Source organism: Chinchilla lanigera, unplaced genomic scaffold, assembly GCF_000276665.1.
Source record: "Chinchilla lanigera isolate Chin_1 unplaced genomic scaffold, ChiLan1.0 scaffold00010, whole genome shotgun sequence".
Classification (NCBI taxonomy): Eukaryota; Metazoa; Chordata; class Mammalia; order Rodentia; family Chinchillidae; genus Chinchilla; species Chinchilla lanigera.
In genome coordinates, this window is record NW_004955411.1 from 4,561,792 (window position 1) to 4,585,453 (window position 23,662).

At 45.9% G+C, this 23,662-nt stretch overlaps 1 pseudogene; it reads left to right on the forward strand.

Moving 5' to 3' along the window:
- The first annotated feature begins 1,691 nt into the window (after positions 1 to 1,691).
- On the forward strand, positions 1,692 to 22,629 carry LOC102010681 (annotated as a pseudogene).
- The last annotated feature ends 1,033 nt before the right edge of the window (positions 22,630 to 23,662 follow it).

The following is a 23,662-nucleotide window of genomic DNA, read 5'->3' on the forward strand; positions in this document are numbered from 1 at the left end:
ATGGGAGGTGACCTTGTGTGGGGGCCTTGGTCAGAACGGTGCATGGGCTCCTCTCATCGTGTGGCTCATGATCCTGAGTCCTAGCCTCGGGGCTCTCCACTTAGAAGAATGATGGCCCTGTGTGATACCTGTACGGTGTCCGCCAAACAATACAGAGGGATTTGAGTGAAGTGGCATTGTATTTATACCAATATGCACACGCTGCAGATGTGTACCACATATATCGACACAGAGATGCATTTAATTCCCTATATACTTTTATTTGCAGATGGGCTGCATACAACTCTATTTCCTTATGTCTATTTATCAAAACACACGAATACTTTCTCTGTTTTAAGGATGTTTGCTGGTGTGTAGTTCTGCCAGTCTGCATGGTGCGCTGCACATCTTCAAGATGAATTGCACGTTAAAAGACAACAGAGAACAACTTGAGAAAAAATAACCCTGTTTTAAAAGAGGTCTGCTTTGATAGTTTTTGTCTGTTTTCAACATTGCACATTTGCTATGTCTGCTGCCAGCCTTTCTGTCCCTGGGAAAAGTCTCTTAACATAAATAAGAATGCCTGAGAAACCACATGCCCCTAGCTTTCCTTTATGTCCTTAAAAAAAATGCTCAGAAATGTGATTGCTGATATTTGAGGTTGCTAGACCATCTAATTTTGATTTATTATTAACTCAAATGCTTACAACCTTTAAGCAACTCCACTTCCTTCTAACCATTCCCTTCCATTGTTCCTCATTTCTGAAAAGAGTGCAGAAAAAATACAACACACTTCACACAACGCAGAGGCACAGGGTGACTAGGGCCGGGGGGAGGCAGGATGTTGGTGGATGTCATGTACTCCGTTTCTGGGACCTGCAGACCCAACCAGGCTGACCTCTGCTAGGTCCCTGGCTGCCTGGGAAGGACTTAGCACAACACTCTGCTGAAGCATTTTACTGCCACCTTGCCAGGAAGGACAAAGGCCCTACTCAGTGATCCTAGTGGCGCTCATGTCGCCATATCCACACCGGGCTGAGGAGGGGGAGGGCCCCACCCCCGAGCACGGGCAGCCACAGCCAGTCTCTCTGCCGTCTCCGACACCGGCTCCCACTGGCTGTGCACTCACAGCGGTCACTGCGGCCAGGACGATCAGCTGCAGCCTACGACCCCTCAGGTTGACAGTACCCCCCACGTCCTCTGGGTGCCAGGGGCCGGCCTCCTCCCTGCTGGTGCTGGAGTTTGAGGTGGAGCACAGCTGACCCAGATTTGTGTCATTCGACAGTAGACGCCCTGTGCCCTCCCTCCTGCTGCCTCCTTTGAGGTTCCCCAGAGATGGGCCAGCCCCCACGTGAGGCCCCCGTGCAGCAGCTGCAGCTCCCCACTTCCCCAGGCTGGTGCTGAGGATCAGGGCAAGATGTTGCCTTTCCCCTGCCTGCTGACTTCCCCCACAGCCTGGTGACCTGTTAGCCACAGTGCACAGCATCCAGCCTCCCAGGAGGGGCCATGAAACCGTGGGACCTGGTGGGGCTGTGGTGTTTAAGGACAAGCTTTGTGTGGTGACTGAACAGAGCCCCTCAGAAAGCCCCCTTAGAGCCCCCTACACCTAGAGCAGCTAGAATACGTACCTCAGTACATCTGGGGAAACAATCAGCCTGTGCTTGGACAGGCCAGGTGTTGCTCTTAGCAGCAGCTCTGTACCTGGAGAGGCCATGGGCACCCAAGAGCCTTCCCTCCACCCCTGCTTACCTGCCTCCCTGGGACACCCACTGAACTCTCACAAGCGAATGCTTCTCACCCACACTGTTTCAAAAGTCATCCCTGCTGTGAAGATGGAGGAGGAGGGTGTCACATGCTGCCGGCCTCCCGTGACACGGACAGTGGCGCAGGCAGCTCTGTCCCTGGCTCCACGGCAGCACACGCGGCACACACACGGCAGCCACGGGCCAAGATCCGCAGGCACAGTCTTGCTGGTGTGCATGGCCATGTGGTGCTATCTGAGCTGGCTCATCTCACGGGTCCTGGTAATGATCAAACCCCAGCATAGATGCTGCCAGGAGAGTTATATTGTTTAGATAAATTAACCTTTAAGTCAATAGACTAAGTAAAGCAGATAACCCTCTGCAGTGTGGCTGGGCTTTATTAGTCAGCTGAAGGCCTTCAGTGAAAAGGACTGAGATCCTCTGACCAAGAGACGGTTCTGCCCCAGGAGGCCTCTGGATTCTGCTTTCCTCTGGGCCTCCAGCCTCTGGACTCTCTGGATTTTAATGCTGTGATCCAGCTCCTTAAGGTACTTCTCTCCTTCTGTGTCTCCTTTCCTCCCCTTGGTCCTGCTTCTCAGGGCACACCACCTCCTTCATCACAGCTGTGCTGTTCTCTTCCATTCTTGCTACCAGGCAGCGCACCGGCCTGGCGGTCCTTTGCTGGGTGCTCCTGCTAAGGCCCCTGTGCTGCTCCCCGGGCCTTGGCATTTTAGCAATACAAAACACGGTCTGTCTGGGACATGAACGCAGGAAATGGTAACCAGTATCATCACTGTGTAAACTGTGCTTACACTGACAAGCCAGCACCTGCTACCTGGCCTTTGTCGGATAGATCGTTTGTGGTCTCACGGATGCTATGGTAGTACATCAGGGTGCTAGAACTTGACCATCTGCCTGGATCAGGCTACCTGCTCTGATTGTATCAGCAACAGGCCCTGACACACACACACACACACACACACACACACACACACACACACATATCACAGCTTTCTTGGCTACACACCTCAGATGTTAAGGAGGTTAGGAAACAAACATTTTGGTTTTTTTTTTTTGTTTTTTGGTTTTTTTTTGTTTTTTTTTTTTTTTGTTTTTTCTCCGGTACCGGGAACTGAACTCACGACCTTGCGCTTGCCAGGCAGGCGCTTTTGCCGCTGAGCTAAATCCCCAGCCCCTGGAAACAAACATTTTGGAACTTGCTCTTGGGTTTAAAGTCTCCTGGTCCTGGTCCTTGTTGGGTAAATGATGAGCCTCAGGCCACGGCCTCCTGGGCTCTGGATCTGTCTCCCCAGCTCCTCTGATGGATGAAGGCCTCAGAAGTAACCCTGAGGCTGCTCCCTTGTCCTCTGCTATGCCCAGGTGTTCATCTGAGAGCTGCGGCACCAGGTGTCCTGAGCGCGGCTTCTGGCGGCTGAGTTCCTATAGGAAGCAGCACTGGCTTCATGGAGATCTTGGGACTCACTGTGTGCATGGATCATTTTTGGAATCCTTTCAGACAATGGAGAAAGGAAGAGCAAAGTGTGTCTTGCTCTCTCACTGGTCAGGAATGCTCATGTCACTGTCCTGGTCCCACAGTGGTGAAGCCATTGCTTTCCAGGGGGCACCAGGTGACCCAAGCACATTAGTTCCTGGGTCAGTTGGCAAGTTGTTATTACTTTCCTTCATTTAGTTTAAATGGCTCTTCTGTCCTGCAAGGAAAGTCTGAGTCTAGAAGGGTCTTACACCTTCTTAGGGTTTTCTAAGTATCACCTCATTTTAGTGCCATATTTCTCCATCATTATCAACATTACCTTCTAAAAAGACCTTTGAAACCTAGGGGAAAGCTGGATAAACCCTCAGTCTCACTCACTTTTAGTTACTTGTTTTCAGTTGACTTTGAAAACTACTAATTTTAGAGGTCAGGCAGCGCAATCATTGTTAACCTCCTGGAAGGTTTGTGTGCATGACACCTCTGCCACAATGCGGCACAGTGGTGACACTGGCCCCAGCACTTTTCATAAATTCAAAGGCCACTTCTGAAAATACTGACTCTTCACTTGAACCGGTAGGCATCAGAAGGGGGCCTGGAACAGGACTAATGGCACCAAGACTCAGACAGCTGAGTTGTTTTCAAGATGTGCAGGGGCACTGTGATCTTGTGATTTTGTGCCAACAGCCAGGATTCTCAGTGTCCCTTCCAGACCACAGGAGAGGCGCCTGGCAGTCTCCATCAACAATCCTTTCCTAACCTATCCACCCGCTGCCTAAGGATAAAAGGAGATAAAACTTACGCTGAGTGGTGACCGCCTTTGTAGGGCACTAGTCTGCCATCTTCTAGGTTTTGTTGGCTCGACAAATAAATCTTTCTTTTGCTCCAACATTTGTTCTTCCATTTCTCAGGCCTCTGTCCAAGGAGCAAGTAAAGGAGATTGGATTTGGAGATACTTTAAGGTGCATCTAAAATCTGCATCAACTGCCCCCCCCGACTCAAGGGTGTGCAGTCCTGTGGTCACAGGTTGGAAGATGTCACTTCACCACAGGCTAGAGCCAGTCCCATGTCCATATTTGTAACACCTGCTTATTCCAGGTATTAAGCTAATGTTTCTTGAATGAATGAATGAGTGAATGGATGGATGGATCGTTTTAGATGCATAGAATGCCTTCAAATAGTAGGTAGCAATGCATCTCCAACTTACTTTTTGGTAAGTCTTCCCAAAATTAAAAAAAGTCTATAAACATACACACCAACACATCCTGCAGGTAGGAACAAGGAGAGAATCAGTTATTTGCTGTTTGTATCTGCACAATAAAAACTACCCATATCCCTGCCAAGATAATAAAGATATGCTAGCTGGCATCCTACATGTGTTGTCCTTCTGATATATAAATTCTGAGAGAAGAGAGATGGGTTTTACTATCTCGTGAACACTCTCCGTGACTGGAGCTCTCCAAACATCAATGGAGAAAAGCAATGAGGACGATCTCTGCCAAGTCAGTCTTTAACCGTAAAATCCCTTGATGCTGATCATAAAATCTTGAAATAATCCTGCACAAGTGTTTCCATCCTGTACTAATGGGATTTGGAAAAATTAACGTCCTTTTCCACTAAGTTAATCTTGAATGTAATGTAATTTGTGATCACTGAGGAACAACACATGACAAGAGCGATTAATTACGTTATGTTTGTGAAGAAAAAGTTTGAGTGGAAGTATTTACAATTATTTTAGGATATATTGAAATATAAAAAATAAAAGAAAGATGTGCAGGCTGACAGCTGGTTCAAGTTAAATGAAGTCTGACTCAGAATATTAATTTTAAATACTACACCAATGAATATGGGTTGTGCACTGCATTGTTTCATTAAGTATTATGAGACTTTAACTTTTAAGATACACTTTTAAGACCTAAAGACTCCCTGTGTCTATCAGGATGCATTGCGTAGGCTCTTAGCCATGATGTGGTCTCATAGACTTAGGGAAATGATTTCAATTTTGCAGATGTCTAATCATCATGGAGTCTTTTCCTGTAGCATATGGGGTATGTTTTGGGAGAGGGAACTTTGGGGGTAATATTGATTACAAATGTGATACCTCAATGCAAAATTGGTAACTCTATTAGACACACAATCTCAAAGAGGCTGCCTCTCATTAAATTTCCCTGAGTACAGGTGTCCTTGGAGAGAGGTGAGCTGGGTCAATAACTAGGTCTCTGAGCTCCTAAATTACATAGTGCCATGCAACCGGTGATATGGAAGGCCAGCCTTATGATTAGGCCAATGGGCTTGAGGGAAGGGATGTTCTCAAGACCACTGTCAATTACCAGGTAAGGGTTATTTAACTTCATAGGATCCTACATTCTGAAACAATTCAGTTCCTCCATGATGATTGATCCATTTCCTGCATTTGTTAATACCTAAAATTATATTCTTTTCCTAGACAAGAACACCAAAAAGACTCATAGGTTACAGGATGAAGACCAAGAAAGAACTACAGCTAAGAGATTTAGAGAGAGAGCGGTGTTCAATGACTTTAAAGAAGCAATGCAAACTCAATTTAAACCAATCACTTGAAGAGACTACCAGAGGAAAAGAATCTGTTATAGTTCATTCAGAATTATTTTAAAATTGAAATTAGAATACATTCCACACAAAAGTAATTGAAGTAAACATATTGGGCTGGAAAAGTAAGTGTTCTTACCTCATCCTTTTCATCTTTGAAACATTATAAGCATGGGCCAAGAACAATGAACACAGTCTGGTCCTCTCTTCACGTGGTCTGCTTTTCTCTGAAGAGGAGCAACACCAAGGAAAGTCAAATGTGTCGGTTTGGGGCTTATTTTGCAAGGGCAACAACATAACACAGGACACATACTTTATATGATTATTTATAATAGTCACCCAAAGAACAGTATACAAAAGAGTGCAGGCAATCTGTCCACACACTAAGACCAAGGAATCCAGCTGAGGGCCAGGATCCCACAACAACGTCCTACATGCGTTGAGCTGAATACCCAGAGCTCATAACAGTGCCTCCCATGAATCCAACTGGAGGCCCAGAACCCATGACAATGTCTCATGCAGGCCTGTTTCATGGATCTGCTGAGAAGGCCCAAAGGTCAGTGGTGGAATCTACGAAGTCTGTGCCAGCAGGATGAAGAAACTGAGCTAGCAGGCTGAGGGATCTGCACTGGAGCCAGGAAGCGATGCTCAGAAGAACCAGAGCTCCCCCAAAAGGTACCACAGCCATCCTCGGCAACAGTGAGGTCCCGAGCTCCTTCAACGATCAGGATGGCTGAGTTCTCATCAGGGAGGCCAACGCAGCAAGCTTTTCCTGGAGGCCAGCAGTGCGCCATCTTCCCCTCTGGAACCAGGAAGCTATGCTCAAAGTGAGGACCAGAGCTCCCCAAAGTGAACTGAAGCCATTCTCAGTGCCAGGGAGGTCCCGAGCTCCTCAGAGGATGAAAACAGCCAAGTTCATGAGGAAAGCCAGCTCCCCACAGTCTCTCTCAGCTCCCAACAGCCTACTTCTTCTTCTCCAGGTCTGCCTCTTATACTTCTGGCAACAGTCCTCAGGTGGGCCTCCCACACCCAGCACCATAATTACTCAGTTCAGCTGGGGGTTATAAGTTGACCACCAGTTATCAATCTACTACACCAAACAATTTGGCCAAAGTATATATCATGCTGGACTGACCTAAAAACCATTCCTTTTTGTCATTATTGTGCATTTTACTCTCATAATTTTACAACTCCTCTATAGATATTATCATTACTACACTTCAGGGCTATGGAAAACAAAGACCCCAGATCAAAGGTTGTTCCACAAAGAGAGCTCCTCCACCACACAGGGCTGGGACCCAGGGCTCCCTGCTGATGGTGCAGACAGAGTTCCTGTATCTCTTGAGCTCAGAGGTTTTACAAATACATTTTAATATTTTAAATGAAGGGAAACTAGTATATTTTCAAATTAACGAGGGTACTACTGAGCAGTGGATAATAACTGGGGAAGAGGGATAGCAGAAGGAGAGCCAAGTCCTTCTTGGGTGCAGTCTCCAGCTCTGAGGTGAATGCAGTGACCTCTGGGTTAGGAGAGGATGGAGATAGAACCCCTTTGTGCAAAGGCTGCCGTGATTCCGCAGGGCGCATCTGCAGGGTACATCTGAAGGTCACAGCTGGGAGCTTTGTGCACGCATGCCTAAGGTTCCAGAAGGGCCCGGTGAAGGCACTGGAGGGACCAGCCTGTCCACCGCCTGAGAGGAGGTGAGACTCTTGGGGAAACGGGGAGAGGGAGAACTGGAGATAGTCAACCCAAGAGTCCCAGAGCTCAATGGACTAGCAGAGGAAATGGACATACACCACACACTCACACCACACAAACACACAGACCCACACATACCATACATTCTCAGATTTGCACACATATATATGCACACAAGGCTCTCACACTGTGAGGCTAATCTTGGGACAGTTTGGAGAGTTGGCTGGAGAAAACCTAGAAAGCTGTAAGCATAGCTGGGTGGGAAATTCTTGTATGTGTTCAGAAGACAAGGATGGTGACAGGGGTGTTGAACTGTAAAGACTGTTCATGAGGCCTCAGATGAAGTAAAGACTCCATTGGGAGCTAGACTAGGGGTCATGTGTATCACATTCTGGCAAAAATTTGTCTACATTTTGTCCATTGCCTAAAATGTGTGAGGTTGAGTTTAAAGTGGTGTATTATGCTTAATCTGACAGAAGAAATTTTAAGACAGAACAATATTCAGTATGTAACATGGTTGCTGCTGGATGCATCCGTCCAGATTTACAATAAGAAGTAGGAACAAAAAGCAGAGGAGAAAGATTTTCTCAAAACTTGTACTCAGCTAGAAAAGAAGCTTGGGGGACTGGAGATTTAGCTCAGCGGCACAGCACCTTCCTGGCAAGAGCAAGGTCATGAGTTTGATTCACAGTACCGGAAGAAAAGCAAAACAAAACAAACCAAACAAAAAAAGAAGCACGGTATAAGGTTTGCCAAAGAGGGTGTGGTTGTTGAAGAGGTTAGTGTGGTTAAAAAAAAGCCAACTACAAAGTGAGCTCAAGGCCAGCCTGAATTGCAGAGCAGGACCCTGTCTCACACACAAAAAAAGAAGCCAAGTACTTTGTAAGTGGACAGGAAAGATGTCTTGAGAGGATCTCAGGAATCAGAAAAACCTCACCTTTTGAAGACTTAAGGGTGTAAAAGTGTAAACTCTTTTGAAGTTTACACTTTGGAGAAAAGAGCACCATGGTGCCTGCTTACTCAGGGTCCCCTAAGAAAGAATTTCTTGATGATCAACTAACCAGATACTCATAGGCTGTTACAGCCATCATCTAAGGGGAACTGGCTATTGCTCACATTAGCAATAGGATTTGACATCATTCACATGAAATTGGTTTTGCAGGTATGCAGACTGTAAGAGTTGGGGGTCATGCAGGCTTCTACCCAGATTTCAAAGAAGAACTAAGACTCCAGGCAGTATGAGACAGTATCAGAGTTCCTGAAAAAGCCCCAGAAAGATTTATGCATGAGGCTGTGACAGTGAAAATGAATCTATAGCAGAGACCCCAGAAAGAACCCGCCTTAGCAGCTCAGTAGGTGGGCTCTGCGTCTTGGGGAGGTGAGAAAGACCTGGCAACAAGGACAAGCTCAGCAGCATGGATGTATGTCCCAGATAAACCCAAGGGAAGGATAGTACTTGGAAGGAAAAAGCCGTAGGAGGGCAATGAACATACAGAGAAGAGATTTGTTTCTCTCAGAGATAAACAGTGTTGGGTTTAGGCAGGGACAAGTGGATATCAGTGGACAGCAGGAACCTGAATGTCCCTGGGGTGGGGGTACAGTCCCAGAGGGAGGGCAGAGACCCTCTAGCCAATCACAGGTTGCCCATAGGGCCTAGTTACATGTTGCTATGGCCTTTCCTGTGCCTTGGGGAAAGATCTCCTACAAGATTGGCAGAGATGTTCAGGAATGCAAGGGCTGCTGGACACAAGAGTTGCACAGAATCCCATCCTGAGCTGTGTGTGTGAGTGTGTGCGCATGTGCATGTGCATGAGAGTGAGTGCAGAGGTAAGGGGTGGGAGAAGGAGCTGGGAGGCAGCCGAGGGAGGTACACACTTTTCTCTGGGTCAACACAGGAGGTGGCATCAGATGATGACCATACTAGCTTCAATCTCTTACTTGGTGCCCAAGCTGTATGTCCTTTCCTGCATTAGTCAGGATCCTTACTGGAAGCAGGGCACCTATTTTCAAGGTTGGCATTAGGATGACTGCTACAGCTAGCCACACCCTAAGCCTGCTGTGGGGTGACATCCTTGCAGGTTCAACCCATCTGCTTTCTCCTGGATCTGGACCCAACCACAGCACTGAGCTTTGGTTTCTACTGTTACTATAGCAACAGGACCACTGGTGACTGATGGGCTTATCTACGCACTTTAGGGTAGATGTTTCTAACCAGAAATGCTCAGCCTTCCTTTGATGCAGATTTAGTATTCTAGATGAAGACGATAAAGCGTCATTTGCATTATAAAGACATCACATTCAAATTCTAACTAATTTAAGTGGAAATTGTGTAATACTAGTTATATTGTGTGGGCATATGAGCTTATACTAGAGTACAAAGCTGTACTCTTAAATATCCAAGTCTTTTAAAAGTGTTACACTCCTTGTGATATATTTGTCATTATTCTCACCTTTTAGAAATATTTACTCTGCCAAAGGACTTTTGCAAGAAAATATAGGATGGCAATACAAGGACAGTAATGCATTATATTGTAAATGTGAAGTGTCCCCAGAGACTTGGGTACCATGAGGGGGGACCTGGAGAGGTGACTGGGTTGGACTTCAGCAGTGGATTAATCCATTTCTGGGTTAATAAATTTATGGCGTTCTTGAGAGGTGGCAGAAACAGGAGGGCAAGATCCCTTAAAACAAGCAGATCATAAGGACCATATCTTGTCTCCAGTGCCTTTTTCTCTCCCTGGCTCTCTGTGTTATCTGCTTCCTGGCTGCAGAGTGAGCAGTTCTGCTCTTTCACATCTCCGCCCAACCCAGTGCTGCTGCTCCTGCCCACAGTTGATGTCATCAGCCCACCATGGACTAACACCTCAAGAGCTGTGAGCCAAAAAAACCTTCCTTCCTTGAAGTTGTATATCTCAGATATTTGTCACAGTGACAGACAGGTGACTAACACAGAGTTCATTCAGATTTGGAGTTAAGTTTTGGACAATGTGGTGTAGCAGAACTAACATGGCTTGCTAACTTTGCAGGGTTCACGCTCGTGGACGTTCCTAAAAAGCAACTGTTTCAAAGACAACAACAAAACATTGATAAAAAAAATCCCAACTTCCTAGGGTGCTGCTAGTGATTAGAATTCCTGCATGGAGGCATCACAGTCAGCACCCAGCAGCCTGTCAGTTTTCAGCAAATGACGATTTGTTTTTACTTTTCTTTGAAATCATGCAGCAGAAATGAGGAAGATTACTAGATACGACAGGTAAGAGAATTATCACTGCAGAAAATCTAGCATGAATGGAGGCAGAAACCATGGGTGTCAGAGAGTCCATGCAGAGAGTCGCCTATGGTGCTGAGAGTTGGCACAGTGAGGCATGGGAAGATGCTCCCGCTGCTGTGCATCAAACGAGGAGGACTTGGCCTGTGGCCTTCCCGCCTGTCATGGTCTGTTCTGCTGTGGGAATCCCGGCATTTAATTATGCAGCGAGGACTTTTCACCCCAGGCAGCAGGAGCCTCTGCCAGCTGGAGCCCCGCCCCGTAACTGGCTCACTGTGCCTAAGGATGTGTTCTTATAAGGAAAATCTCCACAGTGATCCCCAAACCTGCAGATTGGCAGAATGTGTCCCCAAGAAAATGTTAAAATATGAAATTTCCATATCAAATATATAAATTTCAATCTAGGGCTTAAGAAACAAAATAGAATGTGCATCTGGCTATTTCTTCAATTGAAACTTAAATACCATGCATCATTTTAAAAGAAAAGTTAAAAATACTTCGGTTTCCCCCTCAGATTTATATTTGTTTACCACTGAACAAAGCCAAGCAAAAGAGTCAGATCATTATCCTCATTACCCTCATTGTTGCATGCATGTAAAATCAAATGCAAACCCATGGGGAATCTGCAGTGATGATGTTGGTTAGAAGTTTCTTACCCGAATGCCTTACTAAGTCACACAATAGACTTACTTCAGTCACCTAAGCTTATTTGCAAATTATCAAAGTAAAAAGTCATTTGTGTTCTTAAGCTTAGGACTTGAACACTTAGGTGACAGTGAGCTCCCAGTGGGCCTGGGATGGAGCTTCTGGTGCTGGGGCTTGCTTTCCTCACTGCTGCTCAGTAGCCAGCCGGGGTCAGAAGGCAGCCAGTGTTGGCTGTGAGCTTCCTCCTGAATGCAGTAGACAGAAGAATCTGTCAGGGGACTCTCCATAGATGTTCTGCCTGAACCATGAGTGAGACGTGAACAACTGTGGCAGCAGGAGGAGTGGAGATGCAGGAAAGCTTTGGAAGCGTGGAGTCTGCAGGTGGAAGGAGCCTTGGTAGCTTTGCTGGTAGCCTGCTCACTCCTGCCCATGCACAGCACTCAGCCAAGCTGTCTGTGCCCTGGGTGAGAGGGTAAGCCTGGGCTGGTTCTGCCCACCAGCACCTATAGGCAATAGCCTCACAATGCAAAGGAAGACGGCTATGGTAGAAACAAACTACAGAGACTCTGGAAGCAAGCATCGTGGAGGGCATTCTGCTCTGAGAAGATGTCAGAAAAGTTCAGAGGAATAATGATACTTCAACAGGCAATCTTGTAAAATACAAGAAGTCTCCAGGGGACACATCCCTGCCACAACATAAGAGGGAAGATGAGACAGGATAACACAGGAAGGAGTGATGTTGGTTGGAGCACAGTAAGTAACTGTGAGCAGAACCCACAGGGGATGGAAGAGCCAGGGAAGTGTCTTGTTTCTGCCTGAGATGGCAATAGAATTGCTCCAGGGAGTGAGGAGCATATATCAGCGGACAGCACACTGTGTAGGAATGAAGAACTTCCGGAAATGCAAGAAAGATGTGTCAGCCAGGTTCTTCGGTGGGATCTGTGTGAGGAGGACTCTGATTTGTCTTCTTGTGAGTAGTGGTGAGGCATCAGCATCCAGTGATCTGAGCCTTCAAATGCATGGCAGAAACTCGAACAGTGTCCATCCTGGGAAAGTCTCCCTCCCATATAAGCTAAGAGAAGCAGGTCTCAGAGTGTGCAGCCCTCCAGTGCTCAGGGAATCTATTTAAGATGTCACTGAGAAGCAAAAGTCAATTAATCAGTAAAGCTGGTGATTTCAAAGTAAACGTCCAAAAGTTTCTATCTCCCTATGCATCAACAATCACCAGTTAAAAGTGGGAAACTCTTCCAGTTGATTGGAAAAACAGAAAAATAAAAAGAGAAAGTGCGTACAAAAAGGCTGTATTAGCCACTTTTCCATCACTAGGACAAAATACCTGAAAGCCATAACTTGCAGGAGAAAAGGTTTCAGTTGACTCATGGCTTTAGGTGATTCAGTCTATGGTTGACCAGCTGTAAGACAGAAGTAGCACAGTGGAAGGACATGCTTGAAGCAAGCTGCTCAACCCATGACATCCAGGAAGCAGAGACAGAAGGGAGGAGACAGGGACAAGGAGATATCCTCTAAAGACATTCCTTGAGTGACTCACTTCTCCCAAACAGGCTGCATCTCCAGAGAACACATTTAGCTATGAACTCTACAATAGTTGAGTTCACTGATGAGAGTGGTGTAACCACCACCCAATCACCATCATCTCTGAATACATGGAACTTGAGGAACACATTCTGTCCAAACCATAACAAGGATGTTGATAAGCAGGTTGTTAACTGGAAAGAAAAGGATTGCTGCCTCATAGCCTTTCTCTAGCTAAAGAGAAAGTAAAATTTGTAAAATTCATTGAAAAGAGGAGTAATAATGAAGAAATAGCATGATAAAAAATGTAAGGGAATATTTACCCTATGGTCTATGTGCTTGTGTTCATCCAACTCTGTATGGTGAAATCTTAGGTGATGGAGTTAGTGTGTGTGGGGGTGACTACATCATTAGGGTGGATCTCCACAATGGGGATAGTAATCTCATCACAGACCCAAAAGAGCTCCCTCTCCTCTTCTCCCACACTCAGACACAGTGAAACGGCACTATCTTTGAGGCCGGCGGCAGTCCTCACCAGACACTGAATTGAATTGAATGTTGCCTTGATCTTGGATATCGAGCCTCCAGATCTGTGAGAAAGAAATAAATGTCTGTTGGTTTTAAACTCTCCAGTCTAAAGCAGTTGCTTTAACAGCCTACGTAGATTAAGGCATTTATGTGTGGGTTCTCAAGCTACAGCCTTAGGATACTTGCAGGTATTAGGGGTTCTATATGGAGTCCTGGAGATAAAAGCTACTTTCATGATAGTGTTAAAGCATATGTTGTAGGTTGAATCGCATCCACTAAAATTCATATTTGAGGCCCTGACTCCCAGGAACTCAGAATGTGATATATTTTAGATATTGGGGAGTTATAGATAAATGGACACAAGGGTGTTTCAGATGTAACTCTACCTTGGGAATGGGAGAAGTTGGGATCCAGAGTGGTACACAAGAAGAACCATGTACAGATGAAGACAGTGGTCTGGTGATGCACCTATCCATCAAAGAATTCTAATGATTGCCGGAAAACCACCGATAGCTAGGGGAATGCTGGAACAGAATCTCCTCCGTAGTCCTCTGACAGAATACACCCTGCTGACACCTTGATCTTCAACTTAAGCCTCCAAGTCTGTGATATAATTTGAGTTGAGATAATAGTTTTCTGCTGTTTAAACTATCTACCTACCCAGTCTATGGTACCTTGTTAGGGCAACCCCAGCAAACCCATATGGCACATGGTGTCTTCTCTCTCTTATTCTCTTCTGAGTGCATAGATTAATGGAAGTTACTTGAAATGTGAAGTAGCACCTCTCTGAGATTAAAAGAAGATGTTTTTACATTCTTGGGACCTTGTAGAATATTCTAGTATTGAGTATAAATATGTGTAACTTTGCAGTTAATTCAATTTGGTCTTTACCTGGACAGATGTATCTGGATTGAGCACCATCTAAGCCCCAGAGGAAATCTCTTGAATGAAGGCTTCACGACAAACCAGAGTCATGCCTAGTTATCCAAAGCACCGAATAACTATTCTACATCCTACCATTTGCCCTGGGGCAACCCCATGGAAATGTGTCCGATCATCAGAACAACAGGAACAGCACTGCAGGCTGCCAGGAGTAAATGAAGATGGTGCTCGACCTGCACTGGTAGGCTTGGAACAGTTCCTTGCCTGGCATTTGCCACTTGACTGAAGTCCAGCTCCAGGTCCTTCATAAAGCAACACCACTTTAAGCCCAGCAAGTGCCACCCCTTGAGAATGTGTCTTTTCCATGTTTCATCCATCAAAACGGGAAGTGTGGACAAAGCGTTCCTGTTCTGTTATGGTTGTGGTGGTTGTCTTCAGGAGTGGCACCATGCAGTTTTTGGAGTTGCCGAGAGAACTGGCTGTGTTTGTTTTCGTGAACACGGTGACCACTTGAGTAGTAAGTGACAGGTGAAATTTGGCATCTGGACAAGGGATCAGACAGGCATTTTCCAAAAAATGAGGAAATGTGCCTGCCTTAAAGACAACTGGGAGTACTTTTGCCTAAGATAAAGTTGAAATGACCATGTGAAAAATGTAATTAGACTCTAACTCTGTGAGCCTCCTGGTTGCACGGTCCTTGGAGGGTTTCCAGATCTGATCCACACTGACAACGGCAGAAGAGATTCTCCATCTAGTGCAATGAAAAGTGCAAGTGCCTGGAAATTCTACAAGAACTGTGAGTGGACAACTGCTGTGACCCAGGAGTGAGGAAAGGACTCCAAGTTACACATCCAAAGAGGTCAGTGTTGTCAACAGAATCAAGCTCCTGGGACAGTGTCCCCACAGCAGCTGCCTGTGAGGAGCCACCAGTTCTGGAGTTGGGGAAGGATCAGACAGGAGTGGCCACGATCATCTGAAACAGGTCACTACATAATCACTCCCATGTTCACTTGTGATGATACTGGGTGTGCACGGTCCATGTCCATCGAAACAATGTACTGGCAGGGGTTGATGCGGAAGCAGGTGTAAGAGGCCAACTTGCTACACCCTATGCATCCCACTTGCAGAAGTAAAATTAATACCAATTGTCACTAGGATGATTTGGTTAGAAATTACATTTATTTTTCATGAAGTTATGTTAACATTCCATATTATTTATGTTATGTTGTGTTATATTTCTAGAGAAAGAACATAAAACTTTAAAAATTTTTAGTTTTCTTTCCTAGTAAGTATCAGTAGAAATAACCCACTTTATCAGTTCACTTAGTGTTCCTTTTTGTTTATTTTCTACACTTTGTCACTGGGGGCTGAACACAAAGCCTTCACAATGAGTACATCCTCAGCCTTTTTAAATTTTGAGACAGAATCTCACTAAATCTCTAAATTGACCAAGCTTGGACTTTTGATCCTCTTGCCTCTGGCTCCCAGGTGGGAGCTGGGGTTACAGGTGAGCACCAAAATGAAAACCTTGAAAAGACTAAATAAATAAATAAAACAAATGTAGGCTTTGCCCTGGAGCTTATATTTTCAAAATCAGGATAAATTTCATTTTGCATTTAAATTAAATGTACATTATTTTGAAATAATAGACTTTGAACCAAAGTAATAAAGAAATGAATCTCATCTGGGCTTCCTGTACGAGGATAGGCAGTTTAGCAATGAGCCAACCTTGCTGGACAGGGATGATAAAAAGTTGATCTCACCCAATGGGCATGCACTTGTTTATCCATGTTACTAATCAGTTACGTTTTCCCAAAAATGAATTTCTATTTACTGTTAAGGTTTTTCTGGTAGTGGTGATATTTCATTCAATTATTCATCTCCTGTGTTCCATTTTAATTTTTAATAAAGCAAACTAAACAAAAACCGACCACTGAAAGCAAAACACATAGTTGTGAGATTAGCAGGTCCCTCCTCGACCCCAGGACCTAATCAGTCCCTAAGTGCTGGAAAAAGACAAACAAACAAAGAGGGTGTTTTTGGTTTTGGGTTTCTGTTTGTGTTTCCAATATTCCTTTTGATGTGAGGTCACCAAATGATTACAAAATTGTGGATTTGGACCTTAAAGGAATTTTAGAGTTTGTCTAAACAAATTCTAATTTCCTGGCACAGGAGTGGTTGTAAGTTTCAAGTGGACCTTTCCTTCTCCGCAGAAAGGGTGAGGGAGTGTTAACGAACACAAGTAGCTTTTATATCGCCAACAATTTCAGTCTAGATATGTGTCCAGACTTCGCCAGTTCTGGCACCTCTAGGGAACGGGTTCGTTTGGCTGCATCGTGTGTATCCTGGGATTTTCTGTGTCCATCTGCCCTTTGCATAAAAGAGGCTTCACCCAGGGAAGCCTCTTTTCAAGATGTGTAGCGGATATTTGGTGGTTGGCAGTCCCCTTCCTTAGGTCACCTCTGATGAGTTCACCTTCGCTGCTCCTTGTCCAAACCTTACCAAAGAGATTAGAAGCCCACAGTTGTCGTTTTAAAACCCTGGGAATGAGGATCCCCAGGCTGTGTTTATCTTCAGAGGCCCCAAATCCCTGGCCATTCTGAATACATCGCCAGTGCCCAGCAGACAAGCCAAGCACCTCTGCCCTTGAGACTCTCCTCAGAGGCAGATGCCAGCCCCAGGAAGGCTGCAAGGAGCTCGTGAACGATCCAGCAATAACTTGAGTCATATGTGCGTGGTTGCCGCCTTGGGTGGCTGAGCTCTGAAGAAACCACTCACCGGGCCTTGGGAGAGCCCTGGCCACGTGGGCAAAGCTGAGGGGGGTGCAGCTCAAACGCGCATGTGCACAAAGCGCGTGCATAGCTGAGTCCCACTTGGCGGTCTGAGAGGCCTAGGCGCTGTGCCTCTGCCGCTCCTAGAACTGGGCGCTGTCAGGGTGCCAACCATGGAGAGAGTCATGGAGACCACAGCCCTGCGCAAGATACCTTCCCACTCCACCCACTGCCCAGGCGCTGACGTTGACTTTCACCTTTCCCACATGGGATGCGGCGCAGCCTTTTCTTGCAAGTTCTTAGACTTCACATGATTAGAGCCATCTCGAGCCCCGCCTGCTCTCTGTATTTCGTACAACCTCATAAACACCACTACGGAGGCTGTCTAGTGCCCGAGGGAAGCTGTCTTCAGTTTCATGATTAACCTAATTAAAATCAGATAATTTAATGTCAGTGTTTTCCCTTGATGAATTATCTAATTGCGCCGTCTTCAGCAATGCATTTCACCAGACTTAGAGCTCTGTGCCCGGAGATGCTGCCTTTGACGTTACCCTGAATTCTGGCGTGGTTGAGTATTGGTGCTATCTCCGCCTCTTCCGGTTCTCAGCTCTGCTGTGTAGGGCAGGCTTCTTATCTTCAGCCAGCACTCCAGAGAACTCCCCGGTCCTGAGAGGCCCGAGTGTGGGGGACGCTGCTAGGGACTGACAGGAGGCCGCTTCTAGGAGCGCCTCAGCCTGGGCGCTCCCCCCGGGGTCCTGGGTTGGTGCTCAAGGCCATCAGAAGGTGATATTGGAAATCACCTTCAAAGGTTTCCGTTGCATTTTATTTTTATCTTCATAATCAAAACAGTAGAAAAGGAGTCCACGGGCCCTGTGCGTGGGGAGGCGATGAGGGTGGAGGTCTCCTCCCGGCCCTCCCCAGGTGCACTTGGTCGCCCTGGGAAACAGCGCATCCTCCTCACTCTGCTCCCAGCGATTTCCTGACGTGGAATTAACAGTTCTTCAGATCCCCTTGGCAAAGAGGGCCGTTTTCCCAGGCAAGGGTCTGGTTTAGAAATCAAGAGAGAGTCGGTTTGACCTGACCTCTGTGAAACAGTTTATTGGCTAATTTCTATTCCAGTCCTGTTTTTACAAATGACAGAAATACCCATTCTTATAGCATTTGCAATATCATCCGCTGAGGTTAGAGAGCAAATGATATATTTCATTTCTGCAGAAAGCTTTTCAGGATCTTGAGGATTTTTTTTCCCCTTGCTCTTTGATAGCTTGCTGACCAGGCTCTCATAAAGAGGGTATGATTATTAGAAGGTAGAGCAAACAAAACTTTTATGATTTTATACATTCCGAACCAATACCTGTGCGCCCAGCAGGGAAAAATCCTGCGTCTGAGTATTGATCTTGGCTGTCTCTTAAGCCTGAAGACTTTTTACTGTTGTTTATACAGCATAGAACTCACAGACCTGCCTAGAATATTGACAACTAAGTGCTCCCTGATCAGGGCCAAAAGCAGTCAAATAAATTACAGCTCCTTTAATGAACCCATGTCCATAAATGAAAGCCAGATGTTCCACAGGTGACCTACGAGAATGCCACAATTCCCTGATTCCCATAAATAATAGGAACGTCTGTCAGAAGGAATAAGCAAAAATACATCATTCCAAAAGCATGGCCACATTCCTGATTTTTTAACACTTTGTCAACCAAAAGCACCCCAATTTTTCTTTATATGAAAATAGCGGACATACCCATCCACGGTGGAGGGCACGTCCTGACTCATGTCTTCATGCAGGGGCACAAGTGTGGCTTTGATCCTGGCTCTGAGACCATGTGCGCACACTCCCTGTGGGGAGGGACTGCACAGAGGGAGTTCGAGATGCAGCAGCCGGTAGAAGCCCCAGGGCCTTGGCATCAGCTGCATGTGACTCAGTTTCCCAGTGCTCTCTCCTTCTATGACCTCTCCTCAGAGGTGGCTTCACCTTGCTTCTGTTGGGACAGTGTCTTCAGCACTTAGCGCAATTCCCCTCTCCTGACACTTGAAGTCCGGGAAGCTCTAAGTCCACTTTGTCTCCCATTAATTCAGCCAAGTTCTTATGCCTGGTGCTTGCCTGGGTTGTTCTTGTTATTTCATCCAGTCTGACCACCTTCATCTTTTAAACAGATTGTTTAAATCATGAGCTTTTAAAAATCAACATCTACTCAGTATATAGGACTTTAGAAGAAAAAAAGTAAACGTGGTTGAAACTTTATTCTCAAAGAGCCAGTCCGTAAAGGTCTGATTACATTTTATTTCTTTTTTATTAGTATTTTATTTATCTTTATTGAGCTGTAACTGACATGCAATAAACTATATACATTGAAAGTGTATAATTTGATAAGCTTCATTTTAGTTTATGGCTTCTTTATTGTGGCATAATGAACATGCAACAAACTGCTTGTTCTTGAAGTACAGAGTTGAGTAAGTCTGTCATAAATACACAACTGTGCCTCTTCATAATTTGCCCTCACGTCCCTTCCCTGTGTCCCCACTCCTTTCCTGGCTGCATTTTTTAGAAATGGATGTCAGGGGAACCATAAATAAGGATTCTTCTTGAGACCATTCATATTTAATATGACAATCCACGCCATAGAAATTACGGCCACAAGTTTAGTTGGAAGTATAGGAGTAATCCCAGCACCCTGGAAGGCTGAGGCAAGAGAATCAACAATTTGAGGCCACCTGGGCAATATGGTAACTAGAGAGATTGTGTCTCAAAATTTAAATAAATAAATAGTAAATAAAGGATGTAGTTGTAACTCATTGAGAAATAACTGGGTTCAATCCCCAGCACACAAACACACACACACACAGAGTCATACTCTCAGCTTTCTATTTTCCCTATTTGTTGTTTTTCTGCATTTGGAAGAGAGTATTTTTAGGGTTGCTGGCCATACCTGCTGTTTCACGCTTATGCTCCTGCTGGCTGCAGTGGGATTAGCTGGTCCCTCCATCCCAGTCCTCCAAGCGGTGTGCTGAGGTATCTTACTTCTGCGTGTGTTCTGAACCCATTCCATACTTTTATTAAACAGCGAGGCACATTTTGGAGAACTGCCTGCAATGACAGTTTGAGGGCCCCGCTCACCACCCCTGCTCTTTTCTCTGGTCACATCCAGGTCCTCACGGAGCTGCCGTCCTTTGCTGTCCAGATTCCTCTTGTATTCCTCCCACCACAGCTGTGCTGGTGACAATGTCTCTTTATTTTTTGCTTAGTTGAAAAACTAAAGTTTATTCTACCCTCACTATTTTTTTCACAGCTTTATTGAGGTAGGATTTATATATCATAACATTCCCCTGTTGTAAGTGCACATTTGGTGATTTCTATTGAATTTACAAAAAGAAAAGAAAAGAAAAAAGAATTTACACAGATGTGTCTTCAGCTTCACAATTCAGTTTTAAACTTTCCCACCACTGCAGAAGTCTCCCCCTTGTTGCATCTTGTAGTCCAGCTCCATCCCTCCTCCTAAAACCCCGTGAGCCTCCCTTTTGCTCACTCTGAGGACTTGATTGTTCTAGAATCTCATGTGCACAAAATCACACATTCGGTGCTTTCCTGTGTCTTTCTTCTCAGGCTCTGTGGGGTACTCTTGGGATGGGCTCAGGACTCTGCTTGCACTGGCAGCCCTCTCTTGACTGGTCACTGACTTCCCCTGGTACTATATGGGTGTCACCATAATTGGGTTATTTACTTATCTCTTGGCAGTTTCCAGGTTGGGACCGTCGTGAATGATCATGCTGTAACCATTCCAGAGCTAGATCTTGTGTGCTCATACACTATCATTCACCTTGAGGAATATCCATGGGATCAAGTCATGGGGTTGTGTGGTGAACGGATCCTTACCTTTTAAGGAAACTGTTAAACTCCAATGGATGTTTTGCAATGCCTGTACTACTTTATCTTTTGTCTTATTTACTTTTCTCATTGCAGAGACAAAATACCCAACACCCAAAGTTAAAGAAGGCAAAATTTATTTTGGTTCACAATTTGTAGAGATTTCAATTCAGAAGTGGCTGGATCCAAGGCAGGGTGGCATGGCAGAGAGGCATCACAGAGGAGAAATAGTTCATGGCAGGCAGAAGGCAGCAAAAGCAGCCAGCAACAAGTGAAAGACACTAACCCTCTTCCTAGCTAGGCTACTTGCCCTTAAGGCAGGTAGCACTCATGCCCAGGGTGGGGCACCCTTAATCCTACCCAGAATGATGCCAAACCAATCAGTGGACTAGTTTAATTATGACACATCCTTGATCCCAGGGTCACACACTCTAAATCCCGCCACCTCTGAAAAGCCCCACCTATGACCACATGAGGAATTAGAGAGACATCTAGACACAAGCCATCACACCTTCCCACCAGCACCACATGAAGGAATAGGTCACTGCACAGAATTTGGGGGTGTTGTCATTTGGGGGTTTTGCAAAGGGAACAATACAATACAGGTCACCTATTTTATAAGATTATTTATAATAGTCACCCAAAGGATCATATACAAACAGAGTGCAGGAAATCTGTTCACACCCTAAAGACCAAAGAATCTAGCTAGGGCCTAGATCCCACGATAATGTCCAAATGAGTTCAGCTGAAGACCTAGAGCTCATAACAACTGGAGGCCCAGAGCCCATAACAATATCTCATGCAGCCCTGTTTCAAGGATCTGTGCTGGGAAGGCCCAAAGGTTAGTGGTGGAAGCTAGAAAGTCTGTGCCAGTGAGATGAAGGATCTGTGCTAGCAGGCTGAGGGATCTGCAGTGGAGCCAGGAAATGAGGCTCAAAGTAAGAACCAGAGCTGCATCCATGCTGAAGGCCAGGGAGCAGATGCTCACAAACCTCTTTACTCCTCTCCAGAACTCAGGTGTGTTCCTGTCCATGTCCAAAAACACTGAGACTGTGCACATCTTTAAGCTCGTGACTGTAAAGGAAAGGTGGGCTCCTCATGACGGCCCACATTTGGCTGGACCCACCTCCTCCCTGAGGAGCCTGCCACCTGGACTGGCTTCTTCAGGAAGGTGCTCATGGCGTTCACCAGCTACCTGCCCTCACAAGTGACAGGCACATTCAACCAGGGCAGAGCCTTTGCCACCGTCCACCTGCCCTCTGTGGCCACAAGAATATCTGCTCCTTAGCCACAATTCAGAAGATCCCCCAGTTACTGGTAGGCGTTTCCAACGGCCACTTGTGCATGTTCCACCTGGACTCCCAGGAGGGCAGCGAGTGTGCCCTGATGCAACAGCACAGGCTGGGTGGCAGTATGGAGATGACCAGTGCGATCGTAGACTCTGCCTCCCACAACCGCCCTTTAGTAACACAGGCCTATGGGTGAAAGGTGCTCACATGCCCTCTTCCCCCACGAGACTTGGTAAGGAGCAGGTCGAAAACCTGGAAGCCTACACAAAGACCTGGGTGCCGTGGGCAGTGTGTGCCTGGAGGCCAAGGCCAGCACCCCGTGCCTGGATGAAGACAGCAAGCACCCTCCGATGATCCTGCAGACTGACTGAGCTTGACCTTGAGTCTGACCCTGGGAGCAGAGAACAGGCTTGAGGAGGACTTTGCATTGCTGCTATGAACTTTAACCTGAACTGGGGGAGAGGATGGCGGAGACTTTAAAAAAAAATCATAGCGATAGTCTCACTCCATATTTTTGAGAAGATACACCGTTTTCACTGCAGTGGCTTTTAATCCTGCTTATGAATTTCAGCTCTTTGTTTTCTCTTTTTTTTCTTTTCTTTCTTTTTTTTTTTTTTTTTTTTTGCCAAAGTTAACTGCTGAAGCCCGAAGTCTCCTTGGTTTGCATGTGTGATATGCGAAGCCAGCACCCAGGGGCTGGACACCTGTGCAGCAGAGCTTGGTTCTCTGGCTTCCGTGTCTGTATGTAGCAACGATGCAGGAAGCATGTGGCGTGCTGGTTTGGTTGTCAAAGCTCTTTCTGTTGGGTGCTGGTGCACGTCAGGTTTTAGCTGGAGTCCTCTTGTGCTATAGACCCACCTGCACCATTTTCCCTCCACTCTATTTTGTTAATTAAATTCTTTCCAAATTGAAAAAAAAAAAAAAAAAAAGAACTAGAGCTCATCCGAAAAGTACCACAGCCATCCTCAGCAACAGTGAGGTCCCTAATTCCTCTGCTGATGAGAAAGCTGAGTTGCCATCAAGAAAGCCAGTTTGACAAGCTTCTCCAGGAGACTCAGCAGTGTACCATCTTCCCTTTGGAGCTAGGAAGTGATGCTCAAAGTGAGGACCAGAGCTCCCCCAAAGTGAACCAAAGCCAGTCTCAACAACAAGGTCCTCAGCTTCTCAGATGATGAGAACAGCTGAGTTCATCAGGAAAGCCAGCGTGACAAGCTCCTCCAAGAGAACCAGCAGCTCCTTACAGCTCCTGCCAGTGCTCAGCAGCTTCTCTCAGTTCCCAACAGCTTCTCGCAGCTCCCAGCAGTCTTTTTCAGCTCCCAACAGCCTCTCTACAGCTTCCCTAACAGCCCCTGATAATGCTGGCAACAATCCTCAGGTGGGCCTCCCACACCCAACACCATGCTG